General features: G+C 41.5%; 1 protein-coding gene, 1 long non-coding RNA gene and 1 pseudogene across 6 annotated transcripts in view; 2 read left to right on the top strand and 1 right to left on the bottom strand.

Moving 5' to 3' along the window:
• Positions 1-22,522, bottom strand: part of LPP (LIM domain containing preferred translocation partner in lipoma) — a 654,872-nt gene that overhangs the window by 287,419 nt on the left and 344,931 nt on the right. The gene's annotated exons all lie outside the window — the stretch shown is intronic.
• The window catches only part of LOC144381194 (uncharacterized), a 235,400-nt gene that overhangs the window by 178,059 nt on the left and 34,819 nt on the right, over positions 1-22,522 (top strand). The gene's annotated exons all lie outside the window — the stretch shown is intronic.
• Positions 9,428-10,085, top strand: LOC118546818 (large ribosomal subunit protein eL18 pseudogene; annotated as a pseudogene).

Raw genomic sequence — 22,522 nt, forward strand, 5'->3', positions numbered from 1 at the left:
TGAGTGATGTCTTCTCTTCACATTGATCCCTTCAACCCCGTCCTCCACATGTCCTGCCTGAGCCTCCCAGCACAGCACTGCTTGCTGGTCGCCGGCTTTCTGTTTCCAGAATCCACAAGCCCATGGAGCTCAGTCTGCCTTCAAAGCTCTGCTTGACAGGGGGCCAGATTAACTGACAAAGCTAAATCAAGCAAGACTGGGTGTGCACTGATCACTGCGTATGGATAACTAATAATCTGGTATACCGGGGTCACTCTAATCTTGGACTTTTACGTATGTTTGAATTTCCCCCATAGAAAGCTCAAGTAAGTCAAACGGGGAGCATTCCCAGAAAGCTGGGCAGCCTGGCAGTGGAGACAAACACTCCTCTCTTGAGCTACTAGGCAAGCGTGCTGGCCAGTGGAGGGCCCCTGCTTCCGAAGAGGAGGCTCTCAAAGAAACAAGGGAGTCACTTTTTTTTGGCGGGTCATTTGAGGCTGATGCAGGTGAAATTTTAGGGAGCCTTAGGGATCACCTAGTCCACTCCCTTGTTTTTCAGAACAGAAGAATTCTCCACTCTCTTTGTATCTTCCTTTTTAACTTCCCAGTTAAAAAAAAACAAACAACAACAACAACAAAAAAATGCATTCAAGTCCATGATAGTTTGATACAAGTTTCGATGCAATAGATGCGAAATCCCTGTTCTGTCCTTTGCACACGGTAATCGACCTCTGCGTGCCTCGGTTCTTCCCCCGTACCACGGAGATCAGGAGCATGCCCACCTTCGGGGGGGCTTAAAGGACTCTGCACCTGGAAAGTGCTTCCGACCGTGCCTGGAATACAGGGCACATGCACTGACTGCTCCCATTATCATTATTACAAATGTTGACAACCACCAGTGCTACTCTGTCCACAGTTCCCACTCTGCTGCCTGGCACCCTCCTGGCTAGGGGGAAACCGTAGGAATAGTTGTGGCTAACGAGCTGGGTTCCTTACAGGCCAGAGCATGCATTTGCCAGGTCAAGATCCTCAGAGCTCCCTTACTCTGGGGCGGGGGCCAGCAGTGGCTGAGATGGTGCCTATTCCTTAGCCTGCAAAGAAGCTCTTCTGACCCACAGGGAACCAGTAGCATAAGGAAGAAATAAACCTTTGTTTCAAGCATGGCGATCTGGAGAGTATTTACCGCCACAGCATTGCTTCGACTACCCTAACTGATACTTCTTACTTTGGTTTACAAATCGCTTTCACTTCTATTATTCAAATGTAATTCTCATAAACAAAAAGAAAAGTACAGTGTACATGCACTTGGCGGATATGAATTTCAGCCCAACTTAGCGCCATATTCACGGAACATGTACAGAGAGTCATGCTGATACAACTCCAAGTCACGTGCTCTGGACTTTTGGTCAATCCAAGGTATTCTTTCAACACACTCTACTCCATTTCAGAGGCCTTAGGACTCTTAACTTCGAGAGTGTACCTACCACATCAATCTTAACACACACACTAATTAGAACTGCTAACATTTACTGAGTACTTACTGTAATATCCCATCAAAAAAGATGCCACTAGTTATAAAACATGCCATCAGTTACGGCACCACGAAAAACAAGCAAACAAGCAAACAAACAAATACACTACTACAGAAATGATGATACAGTGTTTTATTATGATGCAGAATTTTTATTACATGCTTATTTAAAGAAATGTCTTAAAATTATTTAGACACAGTACTTCTTTTATCATACGTCACCCACTACTTATATAAAAAGAAAAATATAAGTGAAACAAATTGAACCATTCCTAAAACTTCTTCTTATTCAAATTCAATCCTTTAAACCACTTTGCAACTGAAAATCATGGGGCTTTCATGTTTTTTCTTCCCCCCCATAATATTGTCCTCTTTGGGCCAACAAGAGCAATGACCAAAGTCATCGATCTCCAGGATTTTCTTCCAAGTAAGTTTCGATGTGCAGGTGGGATGATGACAACCACGCCATGATTGCCACCTCAATAACAGAAATCTGTCAGAAATGTTCGGGATGTGCATAAACACAAGACTTAAGCTGATAAGCTAGAAGTATGCTCGAGACGTAGTGCTTTACTATCTATATGTATTTGCTGATTTATTCCTCATAACAGCTGCATGAGGCAGGCTCTGTATTATTATAACCATCTTGGAGTCAGGAACTGAGATCCGTCTGGAAAGATCACTCTGCTTGCTGAAGAACACACAGCTAGTAAGTGGAGGATCTAAGGTTTTCCATCTAAGGCAGGTGACATCTTAGAGCAAGTGTTCTCAGCAAATATGAGGTCAGGCTTCTCATAATAGCAATTAGATTAGCTTTCCCCCCACCCCCGACAGTGGGGACACAAGAATGTATTACAAACTCTAAAGAAAGTGTTCAAAGATTTAAGTCTCTTAAAGTTTACATATTGGGCTTCTTATTTGTTTAAAGCAAACCAAAGGGAAATTGACCCTTGTACTACTGCCAACTCCTTTTGATATAAATAGACAATTTAGCAGATGTCTGGGCCTCCGTTTGGTTATCTTGAAATAATTATTGGAAAGATCTGCAGCTACGCCTATCTTCTGAAAATATTGGGATATATGTGCAGTGAACACAGATATAAAACATCCATATGTATATGAACCTACATGGGATAGATCTTCAAACACATTTTTAACACATGTAGTTTTATTTGTGTCTATGTTTCTACATGGACATTATCTTTGGAAAGGCAAAGAAATCAGCCCTATTAAATAGGAAGACCAAATGCATGCTTGATCCTCATGGAGCATGAAATTAGACTCAGTCTATGTCCAGAGGGAAAAACCTCACTGAACAAGTATAAGAGTTGATTTTTTTTCTTTTCTAGCAGTTCTTTATCTCTTCTCCTATTTTAAGGACAGTTAGCACCACTGAACAATTACTTAGGAGGTACAATACAGAGCTTTGAGTGTAGCTCTTTATACACTTATCAAATGAGTATTATAATTTGCTATAATTCTCCCTCCTGATTACATACAGTAGCTATTTCATTCTCTAAATAATATCTTATACATTTTTTTTAGAAGTTGGTTAAATTGCTTAGGAGAATATTAGGCTCAGTTTCTTTGAAGGGTAATACAGTGGGAGTGACTGCATAATTATCTCTACCGGGCTCGCACCCACTATACAATGTCGTCTACTACATCGATTGCTTTCCTGTTGAGAACTCCAGTTAATCCTACTAACTCACACACAGGAAAATGAGGCAGGCAGATTTTATTTTTAACTTGGGACTGGGAGAATAAGAGAAAGAAATACTAAGATTGATCAAATCTGGTGCATTTGCAATTTTTTATTTTAAGCTGTTGTAGATCTATGTGCTACCAAATAGGTACAGTAATTTAGGCATGACAGCTACTTGTGTACTAGTGTCCTATCTGAGAAGCTCTGCCTGAGACCAATTGTCCTCTAAGCCACTCCACAGCTGGGCTCTTTGATGCCTGGCAATTACTACTCTATTCTGGATGGGGAGTTTTATTATATTTCAAATTGATGGGGATTTTATCCTCAAAATGCTAAGCATTCCAAATGCTTCATACATACAAGATTTTTACAAATAATCCCATGGCTTCCAGCAGAAAGACGTTTAACACAAGTCCTTCAAAATAAATGCATCAGGATTTCTAGAAGAATCCCATTTTCCAGTGTCATTCAATTATGTGTCTATTTATATGTCTGTCTCTCCAAAGGACAGATGGAGAATTCAAGGGTGGGGTTCTGGGGCATCTTACTCATGTTCACATGACCAGTGACTGACACGGGGCCTGGCACTTGAACCCTTCTCTGCCCCAAATTATGAATAGAGAACAGGTATTAGAAATTAGAAGTTCAAACTGTTTTATACTCCTAAATTAGTGAATTAGGCTCTCAGATTGCTACTATTCAAAAGAAACTGTCACTAAACTGTAGTCATATTCATTTAAAGACATTACCACTAAAGTCGACTAGAGGTTACCCTATGGTTGGAGGTGAGAACAGAGATTGACTACAAATAGGTATGAGATTTCTTTTTGGAGTGAAAGAAATGTTCTAAACTTAGATCAGGGTAATGATTATAAAATCATTGAATCAGTGAGTTGCAATGAAACAAAATAAGACCCTTTGCCCAAAATCTCTCTTCACAAACACAATTACTGTTAGTATTTTTGATTGTGCATTCAGTCATCAATTCAAATATTTAGATTTGGAGGTAGACAGACCGTGTTAGCTAAAATGCCAGCACTGCCCCTTGCTAATCCAGCAAGTTATACCTCTCTGGGTCACAATCTCATCTGTAAAATGGAGGGAAATGGCAGGTTACCTCATTGGGTTGCGATGAGCATCAAATAGTGACAGTAAGTTTTCAATGCCTTTTGGTTATCATCCCATGTGTTTTATTTAATTATAATTTCTTAATATTGAAAATAATCAGCCATCGCTGCAAAGGGTAACTGACAGGTAGAATTCTTGTAAAACCCTAGCTAGATAAGAACTACCCTAAACAATACAGTGACTTACTTCTGAGTTTCATTCACAATCTAGGGCTCCTCCAATTGAAGTATATCCAGAGTTATTCTAAAGCACACTTTTTTTTTTTTTTTAAGATTATTTATTTGAGAGAAAGAGAGAGCTGGAGGAGGGGCAGAAGGAGAGGATCTTCACACAGACTCCCTGCTGAGTGCAGAACCCTACACAGGGCTCAATCCTGGGACCCTGAGAATATGACCTGAGCCAAAATCAACAGTCAGACACTTAATCAACTGAGCCATTCAGGAGCCCCCGAAGTAAACTTCTAATTTCTTTTCTAAAACCTTCAATGCTCCAGTCTTCTCCCAAAATACTGCCCCTAAGAACCCTAGCTGCCAACAGGATTTAGAGTCCAATGTACAAATTCATTGCATTGCACAGAATCCATTTGTAAGCTGCCCTTCCAATCCTCACCAATGTATTATTTTGACGATATTCTTTCTCTGCTCCACATACCTCATTCTCCAAGTACTTCAAATTCCTTTGCAAGCTGAAAACACCATTCTTTTACACACATTTATTTTTGTGATTGCAGTTCCTTTTGCCTGGACTACCTGTAGTGTGTCTCAAAAAATTCTTAGATATCCTTTGTGACCTAACTCAAACGTCACATTCTTTAGTTAGCTTCATCCTTCTCTATAGCCTTGTAGTAAGATATACACACCTCTACGAAAGCACACATTGACAGACTCTGCCCTTCTGGGCCCGTAGAAACTGTCCTTCCACACTGCCCCCTCCCATGCTCTAACCTACTGAACTATTGTGGTTAACTTATGTTAAACCTCTGTACCTTGGCACATTTTCTTTCCTCTTCCAGAAGTCCCTTCCCTCCCCCCCTCCCCTGCTTATTTTCCCTGTGCCATCAACCTAGCAAACTCCCATAGGTTTCTCAGACCTCTGGTTAGAGATGACCACATCTCAGAAACATCTATAGGTCTACCAAGACTAGGTTTTCATTATCTGCCCCATGTGTTCCCAGAGCGCCCTTCGATGATCCTGAATATTGGCCTCTAACACCATATGGAAAATAGTCTGTGGAGGGACATTCTATGAGAGGCTAGGCTTTATAGAACTGTTGTCGGTCTCTATAACTCCAGCACCTAGAAAGTCCCTGGTACACGGCAGATGCTCAATGCATATTTGTTGAGTAAATGTACTGATTATCTCCTTTAGAAATAATTTCAGGGACACCTGGGTGGCTTAGTCGGTTAAGCGTCTGCCTTCGGCTCAGGGCATGATCCTGGGGTCCTGGGATCGAGTCCCGCACTGGGCTCCCTGCTCACTGGGGAGCCTGCTTCTCCCTCTCCCTCTGCCTGCCGCTCCCCCTTGCTTGTGCTCTCTCTGATAAATAAATAAATAAATAAATAAATAATCTTTAAAAAAATAATTTCAGTCTGGGAATTACATGGTAAATGAATTATAACTCAAAAAAAATCTGTTAAAAAAAAATCTGAGTTACCAATCTATGTTTTTTCACTGTAGCTTCACATCCCAGTTGCTGGACAAAGGTCTTACATGCTTGCATCCTTATTATGGAGCCTGGTACACGTAAGATGCTCCATTATATTTGCTGAGATTTCATAAAAGTGAAGTATTATGCCAGATTCTAAGCCATTGAACACTTTCTACAAACGATCAATTTATATGATGCTCCTCAGTAGGTAAATTGATAGTGGTATCATAAATCACAGAGCTGGAAAATTCATTTATTTCAACATCCACATTTTATAAATTAAAAAAATTAGGCTCAGTAAAAGAAGTAAATTACACATGATCATGCAAATAGGATCCCAAAAGAATACCTCCTCCCAAATCAATATCATTAAAGGTGTACAACTTAGAAAGATTTATGTCATACCTGAAGCCAGATTTAGAGTTATGAGTATGGACTGTGCAAGCACCAAATAGTAAAAATAAAAGTAGGAAATAAATTTGGAAATAAATAAATCACTCACACACACACACACACATCTATATGATTAGATTAAACAGGTGTTGCTAATCATGAAAAGAGGAATAAATAAACACTTGGCTTGACATGAGTCATTATTTGATGGGCTATTTCAGGACAGAATTGATATTTCTAAATGGTTGATACCACGAGAGGCTATACCAAAGAACCACAGAAGTGGAAAATAATCACTAATGATTTCTTTTATGGAACAATTCCATAGACTATGACGAGTTCCCACTTAAGGATTCATAGTATTGGAAATTTCCACTTGGACAATTTTAAGCTTTTAAAAACCCTCCAAAACTGACACCTAGGAGTAAGTATGTGACTCAACTAGATATCACTAGCACTGTATGATATTAGAAAATTTACTAGGGAAAATCATTCCGTATCTGTTTTTTCAGCATATTCATCTAGAAAAGAAAAAAAAAAACAGGCCATGTGCTCACATATCTCTTCAGAATGCAACAACTTCGATAAAGTACCCCAAAGCACAAGCTTATGAGGTATGGTAAAGAATACCCAAATTCCTTGCTCCTCAGAGATAAAACTCAGCATATACAGTCTGAAGCCTAAAATCCCAACTATCTATTTCCTATCACAGGACTGAAGGCCCATCCAGGCTCACTCTAGTTCCTTAAAAGATCCAAGCTCCTTCCTAAGCATGCATTGTTCTGCAAATGATCATTCTCAATTTGATACCAAGGTGTCATTTCAGGAGTCAGCTCCTCTGAGAAGCACTACCGGACCCTTCCGGTAAACATCACTCCAGATAACTCCCCATCTACACCTTTTATCCTATATGACTATCTGAATTTGTTTACTGGCTTATTTTTTTTTTATGATAGTTATTGACTCACTAAATATTTATTGTGATCATCTTGTACAAAATACTCTTGCTTTTTATATCTTGGTATTCACTGCTCCAAGCACCATGATTGCACACACAAGCTAAGCAGATAATACATGTTTATGGAATAAATGTTTAAATAAATGAAAATAAAATGGCTTACTAGGTAGTAGCCAAAAAGAGTGAAGAAGCAGCATATTAAATAGGATAGGATAGGATAGGATAGGATGTTTACTGGCTTATTGTTTATGTCTTTACATTCCCTTAGCTTCTCCTCCAGCATTTATGGTCAGCCAGAGAAAGAAGCTCATCTGCCTTAGTTATCCTTTAATCCTAGTACCCAAAGTTCATACAACATAGTAGGACTCAGGTGTGATGAATGAAGAATGCAACAACCTGAGTTTATAACCTAGATCTGTTACTTACCAGTTGCAAGGTCACTGGTAAATCTTCCAGGCCCTATTTACTTGAATAAAGACCAGGAATCATAAATATATCTGTCTCATATTGCAGAACTCCCTAATATTAGGAGCAAATACCTTATGAACCACAAATATGGTTTTCAGACAATGATAACACTATCAATCTAGAAGACCTTTTGTATGCCAGGCTCTGTTCTAAAAAGCACTTTACACAGGTCTATGATGCCTTTGACTATACGATGCACTATTATGTTTTTACCACTAATATAGAAATAATTGGTGCCGGTGAATCTCTAACATGATGATTTCTCATCATACCAATTATAAGATGCGCTTCAATCTCAAAGAAATTAATGGAAAAAAAAGTACTTCATAGAATAGAATGCAGTTTTATACATTCAATACTCCTCTAACAATCCTATGAGATAGGTCCGATTACCATCATTATTTTACAGATGTGGAAACTGAGGCACAGAGAGGTTAAGTTACTTATTCAAGATTACAGGAGTTTTAATGGTAACAAGGAAAGATGAACAGGGACTCAAAAAGCTCTATAGCTTCAACTCTCCATAAAGTATCAAGAGTTAGGTTCACTTCTCTAAATGATACAACTGAACTAGGAAATTCTCCTCCCTGAAGTGAATGGTACTCTGACTTCTAATAATGCTCATGGCAAAGTTATTATGAAAATAACAGTAGAAAGAGAGCAGTTTTAGATACTGAACTTCCAGTTTTCTCAATCTGCAACCTCTTTGCACTTATATAACTCAGTTTTTACCAGACCAACTTGCACTCATTTAGATTTTGCTTTTAACTTTTCTCAATCCTTTCATTTATCTGTTTTCTGTATTCATAAAGACACTGAAAGCGATTCTGGAAATGATCATCTATTTGTGTTTAGATCTACTTTCTGCCCTTCTCCACTCCCCACTCTCCTTGGTCTGAGCTTACTAGGCATTAAATAAATGTTGCTGACTAACTAAAAGCAAAAATGAGATCTGATTTGGCATCATATCCCATGGCATGAAATTTAAAAAAAAAAAAAAAAAAAACACCAACAAACCCACAACTCAAGCATATATTATCGTTAGCTTCCCAAATATGATTAGTGGCAATCTTGGTGTAAGTTACATAAGCAGAGAGCATAGCTTTTCGAGCCCAAGCAGAAAAATCCAGGGATGTAGTATGTATGGTGGTGGGGGGGAGAGAGCTGAAACACATACATGACTTTCAGAGATGTGACTGTGATGTGACCCAAACCCAATTATTGAATAGCTAATAAAGCTAATATAGGAAATAGGACACAGATTTAAAAGAGCATAGTCACCATCAATGTTCAATTCTAAAACAATATTCTTATACATACAAAACACCTCAAACACAGATAAGTTGTTTGGGGTGTCCTGATCCTCCATATGAAAGTCAAGACATGTGATATTCCAAACCTCCCATGAAAGTCTAACATGCTTACTATTAGGAAAAGCAATCAAGACATAAATCCCTTATAATCATGTAAGGGAAGACTGAAAAGAAACACAATTCTATCAGTTTTTAATTGTTCATCAGAGATCTTGGCTACTTGAGAAATTACTGAGAATATAAAAAACCTTATTAATCCATTCGCAATCATATGAAAATTTCTACTAACTACACTATAGCTGTTCTCTCTTTCCGGACCTGGCTGAGCAGGAGGCGCCATCATGGGAGTCGACATCCGCCACAACAAGGACCGAAAGGTTCGTCGCAAGGAGCCCAAGAGCCAGGACATCTACCTGAGACTGTTGGTCAAGCTGTACAGGTTTCTGGCCAGACAAACCAACTCTACCTTCAACCAAGTCGTGTTGAAGAGGTTGTTCATGAGTCGCACCAACCGGCCACCTCTGTCCCTTTCCCGGATGATCCCGAAGATGAAGCTGCCTGGCCGGGAGAACAAAACAGCTGTGGCTGTAGGGGCCATAACCGATGACGTGCGTGTCCAGGAGGTGCCCAAACTGAAGGTGTGCGCACTGCGTGTGAGCAGCCGTGCCCGGAGCCGCATCCTCAAGGCTGGAGGCAAGATCCTCACCTTCGACCAGTTGGCCCTAGACTCCCCCAAGGGCTGTGGCACCGTCTTGCTCTTTGGTCCATGCAAGGGCCGAGACGTGTACAGGCACTTCGGCAAGGCCCCGGGAACCCCGCACAGCCACACCAAACCCTACGTGAGATCCAAGGGCCGGAAGTTCGAGCACACCAGAGGCCGCAAGGCCAGCCGAGGCTACAAAAACTAACCCCAGATCCTGCCTTGTTATTAAAGATTTTGAATGCTGGAAAAAAAAAAAAAAGCATCCTTTCTCACATACAGGTTAAGAACTGTTCCAAAATTGTTTCTAAATCCTGCTTGTCAGTATATAATCCCCCACCCACACCACCTCTTAGTAGCAGGTAGACTTGCGTAGAAATGACTTGCATATTTCTGGCCAACAGCTTTGCCCACATCTGCAAAAGTTTGGAAGTGTGTGAGTAAAGGAAGATCCATACATTTTCCAATAATACATGTTAATAAAAATAACCTTGACGCATAGTAAAAGTCCCTTCTGAGTCATCAAATATTGAATGCTTTCAATTATTTTAATATTAAATGTGTTTTATCCTATTTGGTTCTTCAAATTCTTTCTCCACAATGCATGAGACACAGTATGTACTTGACAACGTATTTATGAACAAACAAAAATCGTGTTCAGGGTTTTAAGAAAACTATTAGAAATACTAGCTTTGAATGGACATAAATAGAATAAAACCTTTTAAAAGCCCTAATAATATCCCACAATTGCTTTCTAATGGGCTCATTGCTGTATTCATTCTGTTTACCAGAAGTTTGTAAAGCATGATGCATGTGTGTATAATGCTAATTCATCCCTTTTAAGGGATGTTGGCATTTGAAGTGATGCTTACTTGGACAGGAGCTTACTTGCCCTCCATGCATAGGTGTGTTTGTGTATGAAGGGGCATCAGTGAGGAACCTGACATTTCATGTGATGGTACAAGCAACGTGGAAGTGTCAAAGGAGCCCGTTTCTCCTGCAAGGATTTTACTATATGAGCTCTGACAAAATCTCTTTGGCTGTTTTATAATCTGTAAAAAAGGCAAGTACAAAAAGTTTTTCTGATATACCTTAAAGAGTCATTAAGATGTGAACATTACTTGAAATATAGATCTTTACTAATGACAGTAATTTCCTTCATTAATTGTCTCTTACGGGAAATTTTCCATGGTACGTGCTAACTAAATTTCACTCAGACTACACATCAGAAAGCATTCCTCTGAATGTCTGGAGGAGCCAAAATGATGATTTCACAAAATCATTTAAAAGCTGTCACAGTAGGCACATCTTACTGCAGATAAGGGAACGCGGTTGTGATACGAAACTGACACTGGAGACAAGCCCACGCAAGCGTTCGTATAAATCTGAACATTAGGTGTAATCAGATGGTCCACACTTTCAGTCAACACAAACCAGGTGAGAGTGCTACCCAACAGTGGAGTGGATTTGTTATTCTTCTGAAACTACAGTGAAAACTAAATACTGGGGGAACATGGATCTAGAGCCAAGGAAAAGGCAGTAGGAAAATGTGAGGAACGTGTCTCTACATTACAGAATTTTTTAACTTGGAAACATCGGGGGAGAAATCCCATCTAAGATATTCAGTTCACCCTGACTTCCTAATCCCTCCTTCCTTCCAACTCCCCTGACAGTGCATGTCCACTCAGCAATCCCCACCACCCAGTGACATTCCAGACCTCCCCCCTCCACATATCGCCACACTAGCTCAGAATATGTTCTTTTAGTCACTTGCCTTTAGCCAGCTGCACTCTCTTTGCCTTTATACAACATCCACTCATTCCACCTTTACCTCGTCCCTGAAGCCCTATTTGGTCCCCCACCCCAGCCCTATACCAAGCTGGAGGCTAGACCCACAAATTACTACCTTGAATGCCGCTGTCATTAAATGCAGGGGAGACGTTCACTCTCTGCTCTGGAGTTTTCCATGGGGAGGGACCTTCCATGGAGAAACATTCATAACATGTCTCTGCCTCACACATTCTTCTCCTGATGAAAAGCTTACTGAGGAGTCAGTCCAGTGACTTAGCAGACTGCCGACTTTGAGGACAGCAACAGGGCATGTATGGTTCGGCCCTTTCCAAGTTCCACTCAGAACAGCTGCCTGCAAAGAGCATGCTTTCCTCTGCTTTTTCAGACTCCATATTGTTTGGGGGTGGGGCAGGCCCACCTCAGGAGAAGCCGGCAGCAGACCTGTGCTGACCACTCTCAGGAGGGCAAATCTGTCTGTTCAGAGGTAAGACAGTTATTTCTCTTGACCTAAAGCTAATGAAGTCAGCCAAGGTGGTTTTATCAGTCCCAACACTGACAGTTTGGTTTCCATCTATCTGCCTCCTCTCTTTCTCATTGGCTTCTGAGCAAGGATAGAAAGGAGGGACTCTGTTTATTGTGTCCCGAGAATGCTCACCTAGCCTTTCAGCTGACCTTTATCTTGAAGTCACTCGTTATCTTGTTTGTTTGTTTGTTTGTTTGTTTTTGGTAGCTCTGGGGTTGTACCTATTTTTGCAAAAGCCAAGACACAGTGCAGACCTGATCATCAAATTTCCAGGGGGCTTCAGTGTGGCACCACCATACCTTTGCATGAACCCATTCAGTGCATATCCGAAAGGGTCCATCTACACTTCCTTGGCTTCACACACTCTCAGGCCCTCTCCTGCACATCTAACTTCCCTTCCTTCTTTTGAGAAGAGCAAGGTTATGTAGCATACATTTTCTCCTATTCAGTAACCTGTTTCTGTTAATGGACTCTTCTCTGTGCAGGAACAGAGGAAGAGATGCCCCATCCCCGTGTTATGCAAATCTTCCCATTTGTGTTCTTGCTCCCATCGCTCCCACCCCGTTCCCTTGTTCACGTCCTTCTCCACACTCACTAGTATCTTCCATGGCTCCCACTCCACATGAGCCTTCTCTTCTGCATCTGAACACAGGTCTCACTTTGATTTGGGGGTAGTGGGAAGTTAGCTTTAGTTCTCTGAAGATAGCTTTTTCCTTTTTTACAGCAAATTTCTTGAGAAGATGGAAACAGTAAAGCCTAGAGATGAGAGCAAAACTCAAAAAAAGTTCCACTGTTGCTTAGAACCACGTCAGAACCAGAATCTACATCTTTGGAGCTTTTGGAGCACGTGGACTTGAATGCTACCTCCTGAAAACCTTCTGTGTGGCTAACTTAAAAACCCACTGTGATGGAGGAGGACATAGAAGGTTGAGTCTCTACCATATCCACAGTTCTGTTCAAGGTTAAGAGCTTCAAAAAGTTGTTTGTTTTTAAGAAATACATTTCCCACAGCTTTGTAACAGGTAATTCGGAATTCTGGCCACAACTAATTAGATGAAGAGACTGAACCCAAACCAGCAACATAAGATAGGTTGGAGGAAGAATTCCTTCCCAATTTGTACTGGAGAAGAACCAGCTACAATAATGGACCTTATTGTTTCAAACATGTGAGGGCAAGGCACAGCTGGCTGGCAGCACAGGGAGTAAGGAGTGGAAACAAGAGACACACAGAGTAGCAGGAAGCAGCTGAGACAGGAGACGGCATTAGCGAGGGAACATCATGGTGTCCTGTCCAGAAGAAAGCTACACAGCACCACTGACAGGAGCAGCAACAGGAAGACAGAAAGAAAAACTGAGAGAAGCTAAGCCATAGGAATGGAGACCCCTGTTCAAGGAAACACTGGGGCTTTACTTTGAGGGGATGGCAAAATCAGCTACTGTTGTGTCCTCAGTGATATTCCAGGTTTCCATATGGCTTTGTTGTCTGGCTGATGACACGGTAAAGTCAACTGAGGTAACACTGAGCACGCCTTGGCTTCCTGCAACCTGAAAGAGCCTAATTACAACAGAACCGAGGAACCGTTTCTTTATTTTAAAGGAAGTTGGACAAACATGAGTCTGACCACATTGGCATATCATGGTTTAAAAAATAACGAAGCCTTTTTATATAATGAAAAGGAAAATGGAAGGAAGGGGAAAGAGAGAGTTTACTGTGCATGTCTGCTTGCAATCTTGTAACACCAAACAAACCATTCAGATTAGCTCTCTTCTCTTCCATGGCCCATTTTCAGGTTTTAGTCCCTTTTAATTACCTCTAGTCCAAGGCAGCTCGGAAAGGTGGCAAGAGCAGGACGCTTGGGAGTAGAATTAACTCTCTGGACCTTTAGATCATATAAGCAGTACAGAAAGTTGAATCATATATTTTTCAAGCCTGATTATGCAAAACACTTGTTTCTTAACAAAGAATAAGATAAAGGTATTTTGCAGTTCATTGCCCCATTTGCATTTTTAATTACGGTAGACATCTTTATTGTATTAAATACCTTATTCTAGCTGAGTGAAGAGTGTGGCTGTTTTAAGTGAACAAAAGTGTCACAAGAATACCTTACTCTTCCTCCACGGCGAGCACCTGTATCCAAACCATAGAGCCATGGAAAACAACCTCCCCAACGTTTACTCTCCTGGCCACAAGTACCTATTTAGAGAAGTGTCTGCATTGGTCTGAACAACACATCCCCAAGCAACGAAGTGGAAGCTCAGGTCGATAACATGAGCTACTATGCGGACTCTAACATTTGGGGATGGTGGTTGAAACTTACTTATAAACCTCAAAAAAAAAAACCAAGCAGTTATGGGGCACCTGGGTGGTTCAGCCTGTTAAGCGTCTGCCTTTGGTTCAGGTCATGATCTCAGGGTCCTGGGATCGAGCCCCACATAGGGCTCCCCACTCAGCAGGGAGTCTGCTTCTCCCTCTCCCTCTGCCCCCCTGCTTGTACTCACTCTCTCAAATAAATAAATGCAGTCTTTAAAAAAACAAAACAAAAAAAAACCCCAAGCAGTTCCAGTTCTGGATGTCTAGTTCTAGATTCCAAAAAACACAAAGACACCCATGCAAGAAGCTCATCTTAATATTTATAATAAAGAAATGCCACCCCTTAATGCCCATCAGTAGAAGAAGCAAATGATGGTACACTCAAACTATGAAGCAGGGGACAGGTGTTAAAAACAATATGGCATATCCCTGCTTACTGGCATGAAAAGATCTAGAAGCAAAGAGCAAACTGGAGATACTATCATAACATTTATTGTTAAAATAAATGTTAGCTACAGAGTCACGCCCATAGCCATAGCCATGTGTATTTATGTATTGTTAAAAGATTGCAAAGATGCCTGACAAACAGACGATACTGATTATGAAAAATGTATGGAGTTGGGGGAGAGTATACAGCGGTAATCAATAGAGTAATCCGAGGGAATGCTTTTAAGTTCTATTCTACATACTTCTGATTGCTGGAATATGTTGTGATGAGAATTTACTCACATACTCCATACATATATATGTTTTGGTAAAGTTAAGGAACAGGATGTCTTCAAAGTACTGCACACATACGTGACTGGTGGGCCAGCACTGCTCAGTGGAGGGATCCCTGGATTCAAAATCAAAAGGACCAAGAATGAGACCCAGTTCTGCCACTTTAGAAGTAGGATTTGGGGCAATGCACTCAACATCGTGTGTAATACTGGGACAACAGTCTCTGGCCAAGCAAACTCACAGCACAGACTCGATGTGAAGGTAGAATAAGATGAGCACAAATCCATTCTACAAGCCACCAACACTCTATACATCTCAACTACAACTACCACCATTGTCTGTATTAATTTGACCTCTTAAATTTCCCTGAAAAGAAATAGCTTAGTTTGTGATAATAGATAATTTGTTTTAAACTCCTCCATTTGAACCACATCACTTCATCCTGTCTCCTTTCACTAAGGTCTGGAATTAAAACAAACATCAAATGAGGCCGTAGGATTTTATTTTATCTGTCACATACTGCTGTCATTAAACACACTTGAGATGAGTGGGTTTAGTTCAAATAAAACTGCTTCTTTCCCAAACTCAACAAACATGAAGCAGGGAGAAAAGGAAGCCTGCACTTGAATCGTGTTCAGAAGCCCTGCACGTTACATTTCAAGGAGATCCATCTGGCAGGCTGACACAGTAATAAGTTCTTTTAATTGTCAGGTCACTTAGATTACAGATCCAGGCTGTCAATTTTCCCACTGCAGTTTTTTTGTTATTGGTAGCTCCTTTAAAATTTGTTTTTTTCCTCTAGTTATTCTCAATGAGAAAAACTACCTTCTTCTTCCCCAGGAAGGTAAGGAGGCAGCAATTCAATGCAACAAGCATTTACTACTGAGCACCAACTACGGGGGAACTGGGCTTGCTATTAGCAATTCAAGAGAGAATATATAAAAATCCCCATCTTGCCAGAAGTCACAGGCAACAGGGGCAATAAACTCTTACAACCCCAAATGACACTCATAATGGCATCAAAGTTTCTGGTACACCTGATGTGCCCCATCTTTTTAAAGGAATTCCTTCTCAGATGTACAAATCTACTTAATCCTGGCAGTTTAGCTGCTTGAGGAAGTAAAAAGAGCAACATTGAGGAGACGGTAGAAAGGGGCATGGATGTGTCTGCTTGCGCACATGCCCAGTACGTACTGCGGCGATCCTCCAACCTAAGCTCAGACTGCCCTTCCACACAGTCTCGCGTCCACCTGCTCGCCTCCATGCACTGTAGCTTCTTGGCGATGCCCCATTCTCACCAGAATGTGTACTTTCAAGCTGCTATATCGCTACTCAGTTTCCTTTTCTGGATGTTTCCCTCCTCCAAACTTCTATTATACTTTCATTATATTGCACATAGTCAGTGTTCAATAACTAGGAAGGAGATCAACACACTGGAGGATTTACCAAACACTGGAGTTGAAAAGAACCTGAGAAATGATCTAGTTTGGTCCTTCATAAAAGATGAGCTAGATGTTCAGAGAAGCGAAGGGGTCTTCTGAAGTCAAATAACTAGTGGAAGAGGTGGGTTTGGAATCCACTCTTCTGACTTGCCCAGTGCTCTGTCTACAGCACGCTGTTCCCTTACATTTTTGAGGAGTGACAGGGACATGTACTGACAAGCTCAATGGATTAGTAAGTATAGACAGCATTCCATTAAAAGGAAGGAAAAAAAAAATCAAGGGTGCTTATTAAAACAAGCGCACTTTTTTTTACGGTGACTGCTCCCTGAGACAATGTCCAAGACATCGTACATTCAGGTACCAAGAGCACCTCTCTTGCCCACCGCGGTGAAAAAATGTGTACTACGAAACTCTGAAGAAGCCAATGGCAACAGTGAATTTCTACTCTGAGTAAAATGCTCTTGGAGCTTAAGAAGGCATTTAAGGTTGGGAATATATTAGAAAGGGAGGCAAATGCAGATCCTATAGGCTTAAGAAAATGCTTCCCAGTCTCATTTCATTCTCCTGCAAGAAAAGACAGATTTGCTTAGGGACTAAGGGGCACACAGACACCCTAACTCAGGTTGGAAGTCCCACTGACATTCAGAACAAAGGCCAGGGCGTTAGACGGAGAAAAGGCTGCTGCAGGAAATCAGCCTATGCGGCACTATTACTATAGGACTCCAGAGCACATCATTTCTTTTTCTTTTTTTAACATGTACTTATTTATTTGAGAGAGAGACACACACCCACACGCACGCACGCATGCAAGTGGGGGGAGGGGCAGAGGGAGAGGGAGAGAATCTCAAGCAGACTCCCCACTGAGCGAGTAGCTGGAAGTAGGGCTCGATCTCACAACCCTAAGATTACAACCTGAGCCAAAATCAAGAGTCAGATGCTTAACCGGCTGAACCAGTCAGATGCCCCCGGAGCACATCATTTCATCTATCAGCCTGTTTCCTCATCTCTAAAATGTACATAAGAATCCCCATCTTCAGGACTTACTATGAGATTTCAATACTAATGAATAAAGGAAGAAACTCTGTAAATATTAAGATATTAAGTGAAAGTACTGAATTGTCATTATCAAGAAAGAACATCAGCCTTCTAAAGGCCTCTAGATCTACCAGGCTCAGAAATCTTACCTGTTTACTACTGCAGGGGTAACAGTGGGACTGTATAAACTTTGAATCACAGAAAAGGAAGAAAACAGAAATGGTGTCCTCAATACTTGAGTATCCAATAAACTAAGGGGTAAGTGAATGAACTTGAACAATCCATGTGGCTCTAGAGAGACCTAAGGGATAGGACTGCCATTTCAATATAGAGAAGGAAATGACTTGGCATTGGTCAACGAGCAGCTAATTCTGAGAGTTAGGACTGGAATCCAGCTCCTTGGGAGCCCACATTCCATTCGTAGGAGACTATGAAACAAGAGAAGCCTAAGAAACACACAGAGAAATGGACAACCCAGCGCTGCAGAGATTGCTGGGTAGGGATTTGAGGCCTCATTAAACTGGAAGGGATCCTCCGGGATGACTGCAGGCCATCTTCCTCTCCTTATCAGAGCAGTGGAAGACCCTTTGGGGGTAGCACAGCACAGAGAAAAACCAGGTGAAGAAAGACACCCCAGGCCACCTACAGGAGGGGAAGTAAAGCTGCACCTACTCAGGGTCAGTTCCTGAGTTGAAGGTCATCTATGCATTCTCTCTCTTAATTCTAGCCATGTCATAATGTAAACATAATTATTCCTCTCTTACCATTGAGGAAATTAGGATCTACAGAAGTCAAGCATCCCTCCAGCATTCACAGAGCTCCTGAGTGGTAGATGGAGACTCCAGGTCCCACACAGCAGAGTGCGAGCATGAGCTCGTTCTCCTGGGCCAGATGAATGCCCGCACCAGCCCCGGCCAGTAGATGGTAAGGGGCTTAGATGCCGGACGCAGGAGGTCAGCGGATCCTGCTATGTGTGCAGCTTGCATTCAAAGGGGAAAGTGGTTTGGGGGACAGTGTGACATTCACATTTTCTGAAGTGAGTCGATGTGAGGTAAGTGTTATTATTTTTTCTGATGTGAAATTGGGGGATTCTGGATACCTTTTTCAAAGTGCAAATATTTCTCTTTGTGGCAATGACATGGCAAAAGAATAATAAAATATGCATAAGTATAAATATAACTGGAGTGGGTGAGGAGTCAGAATGGCTGAACAAAGAGGCTAATAAGCAGCTTTGTTTCCTAGTTCCGAGTGAAATAGTTGATTCTGTGAACACAGAAATACAAGAATGAAAACAACAGTCTCATTGGTTTTCCCTACTAGACACAACTCTACGTACTTCAGCTCCAGCCTTCATCTAACTGAAGCTCTTATTATACCATCATCCTTAACTGATAAAAATCAAATTGTATTACTCCGTTATCATAATGTTCTAAGTCTTTCTCGCTTGGTGCATATTTCACATATCATTTTATACTCTAATGAGATCCTGAATAGGTTACATTACATATACATCGGATAGAATATTTAGGACTCAATTTTCACCATCATTGAACAGCTTTATGCAATTCATATATTCAAAAGTGTGTGAATAATCAGGTACTTGTGATCATGATGGTGGGCCAATTAAGAGCTGAAGGTTGGGCCATATGTCTTCACAAGGAATTACTTCGCAGTCCCAGCCTAGAATTCTGGGCTGGAAGAAGCACTGGAAATTATATTCCTCCAGCTCTTGCATGTGACATTTGGGGAGACTAAGGCCCAGACAGGAACAGGGACATGTTGAAGGACACATAGCTAGACAGAGGCAGAGCACGTACTAGAATCCAGATATTTTGTTTCCTAATCTCTATAATACCTTCTTTGTCTCCCATCTGAGACAAAGTCAAGATCCTTGTTTTATCAATAACTCCTCTTTTTCCCCATGAATTCAGAACAGAACAAAGGCACTGCTACTCTGAGAAAAAGCAGAGTCATATACACAGGTCTCTCCGTAGACAGAAAGTTAATCAAACGTAATCAGTGTGACCCAGTGTACTTAAGATCATTACATTCATTTTTGACCTTTGGAGAACCTATGGTTTTATTTTGCTTTTATTTAGAACAGCAAGTGGGAGGTAAAAAATGTCAAAATAACTATGGCTTAGCAGTTCTGGTAATTCTATTCACTGAATTGTTTTAAAGATTGTTGAGGGTTTGATTTTTTTCCCCCAATTGTCTTCACTTGTTCAGCAAACATTTGTTGAGTGCCTAACCCATATCAAGTCCGAATGTGTTAAATACAATGAAAAATCCAGAAACAGAGGCGCAACACACACACACACACACACAGACACACACACACACACACACTCCCCACAATTTACAAGTTTCCTGTCTTATCAGAGGAGGGAAATGTACACAGCTGACCTTCACCGTCAGAGAGTACAGAACGTGACAAGTGCCCGAAGAATTGTGTACATCAAGTCCAGTGGGGAGGGAGGCAAGTTCCAAGGATGAGAGTGGCAGACAGATAGGGATGAGACATTATAGGAAGCTGTAGACGGAGAGCTAGAAATGACAGAGTCCACTGGAGATGTGTGCAGCAGGAGAGATTAGGATCTCAGTAAACTGTAGCACCATCAGGTGTAAAGATGAGGTACGGAGATACAGTTTTTCATCCTGTTGTGTTTAGTACATAAAAGTTTACCCCAAATTAGGAATGCGTTTAAGAGAAAGGCTTGTGTTTCTACAGAAGAACAAAAGAACTAAGAAGCAGAAAAGGAACTTACTGGCCAGTACTGGAGAAGATATTTTGTCTGAGTGTCTATGTGGGAGTAAACAAGCATGTGTACACACACACTTGGCTTGCTCTCTGCTCAAGAATATTGATGGGGGTGGGGAGGGTGCCTAGGTGGTTCAGTGGTTAAGTGTCTTGACTCTTGATTTTGGCTCAGGTCATGATCTCAGGGTCTTGAGATCGAGCCCCGCAAAGGGCTTCATGCTCAGCGGGGAGTCTGCTTGAGATTCTCTCTCCTTCTCCCTCTGTCTCTCCCCCCGACGCTCTCTCTCTCAAATAAAATAAATAAATCTTTTTTTAAAAAAAAAAGAATATTGATGGGGATGAAGCAGTACACTTGTTATGATGAGCACCGGGTATTGTACAGAAGTGTTGAATGCCTAATTATACACCTCAAACTAATATTACACTAACTGGAATTTAAGTAAAAACTTTAAAAAAGAATATTGATGGGGCACTGGGTGGCACAGTCGGTGAAGCATCCGACTCTTGGTTTTGGCTCAGGTCGTGACCTCAGGGTCCTGAGACTGAGCCCTACATCATGTTTCAAGTTTCTCTCTCCCTCTCCCTCTGCCTCACCCCAGCCCCACTCTCTCCCTCTCTCTCTGTCAAATAAATAAAGCCTTTAAAAAAGAATATTGATAATATCCGTTCTTTATTGGACTGTGGGATCTTGCACAAGCGAGTTCACTTTTTCTGTGCCTATTTGATAGCTTCTGACACGAAGTACCGAAATTGGGCTCTTCTCATGGGCTCTGTTGTTCTGCTTATTGCATAATTACAAGCAGACAAGAGAACACCAGAACACCATGAGCACAGTTCTACACACCTGAATCAATTATGGCCCGAACAACAATAAGAAGACTTCTAAAATCTCTGCCTTCCCCCAAGGTTCTTCTCGACTCTTATCCTCATTCAGATAGTGAAGTTAGCCACAGTTGTGTCATGGGGCATAAGCCACACAGTGCTCTGAGGAAGGACAGGTCAGTGGGAAGTATGGTTACAGCCTTCTCAGGAGGAACACAGCAAACTGAGAAGCTGAAGATACTGCCTTTTCCACTGAGAGGACAGCTATGTGAGAAGGCCAAGAAACACCTGTCGCTATTTTCTGACCTGAGAAAGCATGGCACAGGAATTGGAGGAGATATTTGCTCGTGGTAGCTCACTCTGTCGAGAGACACAGCTCCTAAAATCCACCACCCATTGCTGGAGTTGTTGCTGACCACACTCCTCCTGGCCCAGTGTTGATTTAGATGTAAAAACCTGCCTCAAGAATCCAACAACCGTAGTTTTTATTCCATTTCCCATGAGCAACTGCCCCATACCTACCAACCAAATGTCATTTCTAGCTTGGATCGTCACTGGAGCCTACAGTCTACCCTCACAAAGCTGCCAGAGTGATCCCTGAAGTCTGATCACATGACACCAAATGTCCCCATCTCCCTTGGAGTAAGAGTCAACGTGCTTCCAACAGCCTGCAAGCTCCTATGTGATGAGCAGGGGCCCAATGTGTCCCTGACCCCATCTTTTCTCACTCCCCGAAGATCACTCCAGCTCCAGCTACCCTTGGCCACTTTACTTTTTCTCAAACAGGCCAGTTGCCAGCCTGGCTCCTCTCCCAAGCCTTCCACACGTGTGCTCTTCTCTGTCCAGAACATGCTTCCCTCTGTCCCAAATATCTCCAGGGCTCACTCCCTTGCCTACTTGAGATTTATGCTCAAATATCACCCACTCATCAGGCCTTCTCTACCTACTCTATGCCAAATAGCAAGTGTTACTGCACTCTCACCAAAGTATTTCCTCTCTGTTTATCTTACTTTTCTCTACAGCACTTTACTTCATCAGACTTAATATATACTTGCTTATCTGCTTCTTATTCCTCTCCCCAGAGGAATATGAACTGTTTAAGGAAATACATTTTCTTTTATTCAAAGCAGCACCTTCACCTTCTACAAGAGAGCTTGCCATTCAACAGGTGCTCACAAAATATTTGTCATAATACAATAATCCCCCCCTTATTCATGGGGGATACATTCCAAGACCCCCAGTAGATGCCTGATACTGTGATAATACCGAACAGTCTATATACCATGTTTTTTTT

This window comes from Halichoerus grypus, chromosome 1, assembly GCF_964656455.1.
Source record: "Halichoerus grypus chromosome 1, mHalGry1.hap1.1, whole genome shotgun sequence".
Lineage (NCBI taxonomy): Eukaryota > Metazoa > Chordata > Mammalia > Carnivora > Phocidae > Halichoerus > Halichoerus grypus.